This window comes from Choloepus didactylus, chromosome 15 (assembly GCF_015220235.1).
Source record: "Choloepus didactylus isolate mChoDid1 chromosome 15, mChoDid1.pri, whole genome shotgun sequence".
NCBI classification, from domain to species: domain Eukaryota; kingdom Metazoa; phylum Chordata; class Mammalia; order Pilosa; family Megalonychidae; genus Choloepus; species Choloepus didactylus.
Window position 1 is genome coordinate 14,718,694 of NC_051321.1, and position 6,518 is coordinate 14,725,211.

The window sequence follows — 6,518 nt, forward strand, 5'->3', positions numbered from 1 at the left end:
ATTCTTTGAAAAAGGTGTGTTTTGTCAAACAGATGGCAATTTAATTGCTCTCATTAGTCCTATTTGTCAATATGACAGCTATACAGTTCAGGAAAAATTATTTAAATATGAAATTGGGAGCTATGCTAGAAACAGGAATGCTTATGAAAAAATTGAGGTCAAATGCAAGCAAGAAGCTTTTGCCACCCACCACACACAGAGCAGGAATGAAGCAATGAAATCTAGTCCCTGTTGGTGCTTGTTCGTCAGAAGGCCTGGTGGAGCTTAGAATAGGGTGTTCTGTACATAAGCTCATCCAAAGTGAAAAAAATGGTGGATGAAACTTACCGACCTGAGATTCAAAGCTACTGACTTTGGCTCTGACCGTTAACTTTTGATGGATTTTGAATCACTCCTTCTGTATTAGGGTATATATCATCACTCTAAAACATTGTGGTTAATGAAATAAATCTTGTACAGATCTCTTGGCTTTGTTATATTGATACCTGGTACACTGGAACTTTGCTGTAACATAGAACATACGATTTTGCTTACAGTATATTCATAATGCCTCCTGTACTATCTAAACATTCTTAGCAGTGTCTATTCAACCATGGATAATTAGCCTGCAGAGTGAATGTTGACCTTGACCTCTTCTGTTCCAGTGGTAAACAGACAGTATTTAGCTATATATATGAAGGTTTGTAGTTTTTTGTTGTTTTTTTTTTTTTTAAACACTGGTACACTTTCTTTTGTGGACCTTTTAATGAAAATCAGCTTTCTATTTTAGTGATGTTTTTGCATTGATTGTACCATGGATTTTCTGTACCCTTTGTTTTCTTGCTGTGAATTAGTACTATCCCCTAGGTTTTTTGTAGTCTTGCTTCGCAGTTTTAGTTTCTCTTGTGGTATCTTTTGAAGTGTCGTTTCCTACATTGTCCTCAGAATGCCAACCCTCATTTTCCCACTCCACCCCCTTTTTATTTTAGCCTAAGTTTTGTTGTAATGGAATCTAATTTTTAGTTACAACATATAACTGGATTCAGTGACTTTTCTTTTCCTTTCTCTGCATTTAAATCACCTGATTTCTTCAGCTCTTTTTCCCAAATAGGGTGCTATTTATTTAAACCCTCTCCCTTCTCTTATCTGAGATGAATTTTGTTTTTGTTTTTGTTTTTCATGATGTACACATCTCTTCTACTGGAGCCACTTGTGTGTGTTAAAATGTGTATTTAATGTGTCTACTTTATTTCTCCTATTGACCTATTTCTTAGTAATCCAAAACTTTAAAACATTTTAAATTTCAAAATGCATTATATACTAGAAAGAATATTACATGTAGAATCTGAGAGTGAAAATTTGTTTCTGCTTAAACTTGTGTGTCTTGGGTTATTTTTCTGAAGTCAGTTTTTCTGTATTAATATTAAGGAACCCACCCACCCCTGCCATTTTACTAGTGATAGAGCACCTCTACATAAGGAAAAGGTTTAATTTACTCAAAAGATAGAACAATTACAAACTTTCTAAATGTAACTTAGAACAATTCCAAACTTTCTAAACTTTCTAAGTGCCTAATAGTATATCTGTGGTATATAAAGGAACAGTGGACACAACTGCAAGGAGAAGTAGATTATTGCTAATATGATGGCATTTTCAAGACACTTCCTTCTGTAATAATAGGTCAAGTAGAAGACTAGATTTTTAAAGACAAAGATGATTTAAATAGCACAGTTAATAAATTTGATGTGTGGAGAGATGTATATATAAACATTGCATCCTTCAGTAAGCACATCTAAAGCGTATCTGGAATGTTTACAGAATTGGTCATGTGCTAGGTCATATTGCCACCCTTAATAAAGATTTAATGTCATAGAGACTCGTTTTCTGACCACAATGCAATTAAGTTAGAAATAAGAACAAAAAGCAAAAAAAGCCTATACATGTAGAAATTTAAAAATAAACTTTTAAACTCAGTGGGTCAAAGAAAAAAATAATAGAAATTTAGAAAACTGAAAAACTTTCATCATAGTAAAATATTATAAAACTTCTAGGATGCAGGCTAATGTGTTTACAGGGAAATTTATAACTTTCAACGCTTTGATTAGGAAAGTAACACAATTTAATGAGATAATCATGAATGGCAAAAGAAGCAGAAATGAATTGAAAATTAACAAGAAAAATGATCAATAAATCCAAGAGTTGACTCTCTGGAAAATAAAGAGGGCAGGAGTAAGACAAATGGAATATGGCTAAATTTTGTAGAGATTAAACAGATTGAATGATACTAAGAATAACTTGAATCAAAGAAATACAAAGATGTGGATAGGATACAGATTCCTAAAAAAGTACAACTCACCAAAACTTACTTAAGAAGAAATTTAAAATCTAGTCCCTTTACAAACTTCTTATTCCAGTCTTACACAAATTCTTTCAGACAATAGAAAAAGAATACTCACCAACTCCTTTTTTGAGACTAATTTAACTTTTGATACAAGATTAGTACAAGAAAGAAAATTTGTGGGCCAAAGTCACACATCAAAATGGATGCAAAAATAATAGGCAAAATATCAACAAGCCAAGTCTAACATTGCATTTAATAGCAAATGATAACCAAATTGATTTGTCTTAGGAATGCAAGATTGGTTTGGTATTTGTCAAGTAATGTGACTCATTAACAGATTAAAGTTGTATGATCAGATTCTCTGAAAATCCAAGTAATCTACCAGGTAAATTAGAAAATTAAGACTTTATCAGAGTTGCTGGAACAAAACCAATATGCAGATGTCAGTTGCATTTTCATACCAGCAAAAGGCAGGGATGAGTTTTAGATTTTTTTTTAAATGTTCCTATTTACAATAGGAACAAAAAATAAAATAAGAATAAATCTTAAAAAGTTTGTAATCCCTTTAATGAATAAAAATACCTGATTTTAAATATCCTTTATTGACATAAATAAATGGAGAGGATATAATTAGATAAGAAGACTCAGTGTCATCTAGGTCTCAACTCTTTCTCCAAAATGGTTAATGGATTCAGTGTATCTCCGATAAAAACCTCAGCGGTTTTTGTTGTGGGACTTGACAAGTTGATACTAAAATATAAGTGGAAAAGCAGAAGGCCAAGGACTCACTCGAAGAATGAAGTGTGAGGGAACTAGCACTACCAGATTATAAAATTTACCATAAAAGTCATTGATTAAAGCAATTGGAATTGTTACAGCGACTACAAACAGATGAATAGAAAAGAATAAATTGCTCAGAAATTGACCCACATATGTATAGGAACTAATTTTTAAAAGGGTAATCCAGGCAAATCAGTGAGGAAGAGGATGGATTATTTAATAAATGGGGCTTAATTGTTTATGTTCAAAGGGAGAAGTTGCATTGGACCTCTACTTCATACCAGGCACAAAAGTCAATCCCAGATGGATTAAAGATTTACAGAGGAAAGTTAAAACTATAAAACTTAAGGAATTTATAAAACAATAGGAATATTTTATGACTTTGGGGCAAGGAAGTATCTTGTAAACAAGATAGGTAGTGTAAACCATCAATTAAAAGAAATAATATGGCTACATTGATAGTAAGTACTTTCATTTACCAAACATGCCATAAGGTTAAAAAAATAAACCCAAACTGGAAGAAGATATAGATATTCACAATATGTACAAAATTGTTAGATCTAGTACCAGAGTGCAAGTCAGTAATGAAATCAAACAGTTAAGGAGAGAAACAGGCAAATAATAATAATAATAAGCATTTCACAGCAGAAATAAAAATGGCCCATAAACATGGAAAGATGTTTAGCCTTATAGGTAATCAGGAAATGCAAATTAAACCACAAAAAAAAAATCATTTCATGCCCACCAATTATGCAAAAACTAAAAAATCAGAAAATACCAACAACTGGAGAGATTCTTGCAACAAGAACTTGGATTTACTGCTGGTGTCGTGTAAATTGGTACCACCACTTTGGAAAATGGTTTAGTATTAATTATCTAGTGAAGTTGAACGCAGGAATGTCCTATAGCCCAGTATTTATACTCTTAGAGAAACTCACAGGCATGTGTACCAGGTTCATGACGTTATTTGTCATAATGAGAAGGAAGGAAATGGGCCAAATACTCCTCAACAGTATAATAGCTACATTGAGGCATATTTGTACTTTGGAGTTCATCTACAGAGCATTAAGTGCCTGCATGCACAGAAATCACTTTGAATGAAAAGCAAGAATATACCTAGTGTAAGTACCCTTTTATATAGTTCAAAAACAGGTAACACTAGTAAAACTATAAAGAAAAGCAAGATAATTAACAGTATTCAAGATCACAGTTTCTTCTGGGGTGGGAGTGGGAGGAGAATGAGCCAAGAGGCTACAAGGGCTTATAGGAACATTCTGACCATTGTAAACATGTCAGTTCTCCTTGAATTAATATGTAAATTCAGTGTAAAGCCAATCCAAATACCAAAAAGTATTTTTAATATAATTAAAAAATTCATATGGAAGTATAAACATGAAAATAGGAAAAATCTTCATTGAAAGAGGAAAAGATAGGACTAATTTGTACTACAAAAAAATAAATCACATTTTTTTAAAAAGTGCAATTAAATTGAAACTGTTATACCGGCTTAAAAATAGACAAGTTATTGGGGAAGGAAACTACCCTTAAAAGTAGAAACGGACTTGTAAGAATTTAAAGTATGTAAAAGGTGGTTTTTAAAAGTCATATCAGCTAGGAAGAAGGTATATTCTTACACCATTCACTAAAAGAAATTCCAAATGGATTAAAAATTAAGAAAGATTAAGTTATAAAAACCAGAAGACAGTATAGTTACTTTTTCTTCGGGTTGGAGAATTTTGTTCTGCAGATATAAGCAATGGCAAGAAACAGAAAATTCTGTATAAACCAGTCACCTTGGCTTTGCACTCCCATAACGTGTGTGTATGTACATATGTAAATGCACATAGATTTTTTAATTGTTTAAATTAATATAATACTAATACACGTAAAACAGAAAAGATAGGAAATAAAGTATTTTAAAATGTTTTTTGTGTGTATTTATGGTAAAAAAAAAAAAAAAACCTTGCTCTTTTAAACATTTGTTTTTCCTTTTAGTGACAGTTTTATTGAAAATGCCTCATTTTTGAAACTCCTGGTATTAATACTTTGTGATAAAAACAACTTTGGTTGTAAGGTGAGTTTGTTTTAATGCTTGGTTTTAATGGATTTTGTAACTGAAAAAGCCACTTTTAGTTCTTTGGATCCAAATGGTTGTGCTTACTCAAAAACATTCATTTTTCAACCCCATCTACCAATTTTGCAAACTTGATAAATTTCCATCTTTCCCAATGTCAATAATTTGTTCTTGCTGAATAAGTGGGAGTATTGCATTTTTAATATTGTTAACTAAAGGGTTCAAACCCTACTGAAACTCATTTTTGGATTTCATTTTCCAAGTTTAAGTGTGCACTTGAGAGAGTTTTGATAAGAGGCATGATTTTTGGCAATACATTTTCATAAAGCTGGAAACATCTAACCATTTTGAAAATAGTCATCTTAACATGAATTTCTTTTAGAAGAACCACTGCTTTCTTACTCATTATTAATATGTCATTTTTACCTTCAAGAGTCAGATAAAGTCTGCTCATTTTTTGAAAATATTTTCTAGGATGTGTACTACTGACTGACAGTTGCCCCCATGGGAAAATTTGGCAGATTTCAAACCTGTGTCTTTTTAATCAATAAAAAATATATATCATCTTAAGTTTGGCAACACTTTATAGCAACAATGTTGCTATAAAATAACCAGCAAACCTCTTTGTGATTTAGATTTTCCTGGTCACTCCCCATTTCATTATAAAGGATTTTAAAGATGCTCTTATGTAAGATAATAAAATCTATGAGTTCAGTTATCTTAAGGGGGAACAGAAACTACAATAGTTTGAAAGAGTGGCTCCTCTGCGTTGTGGAACTCTCACCACTCATTTCGGGATTCCTTATGTATTTGTACATGCCACTTGACTGCTTAAGACATATGGACTGTGTCTATTAACTATTGGTAAAGCTTCTTTACTTTAAAATACGTATATAACAAAATCTCATGTTTTCTTCCTGTATCAAAGTGGATCATCTTGTTCACTGCTAAAACCACTGGCTTATAAAGTAAGGGAGATCCATCATGTCACAGAAGTCCCAGTTGTATGGGTCCAGGGCTGATAATTGCATATCTCCTGGACATCGTTGAGGACCCAAATCTCTTCAGCATTCTGCTCTGCCATCCTCAGTACGTTAGCTTTGACCTTGCACCGTTTCTCTCAAGGCCTGCACTTGGCTGCTGCAGTTGTCAGACATGACAACAACCCATTGAAGAAATGGAATTTTTGTTTCCCTGCATCTCTTTTTAAGAGTGAGGAAATTTCCCAGAAGCCACCGGCATAATTCCTTTCACTTTTCATTGGGTAAGTCATGATACATGAACATCTCCAAACTAATGGGAAGGAGAATGGGACCACCATGGTAGACTCAACCTCACCATGGC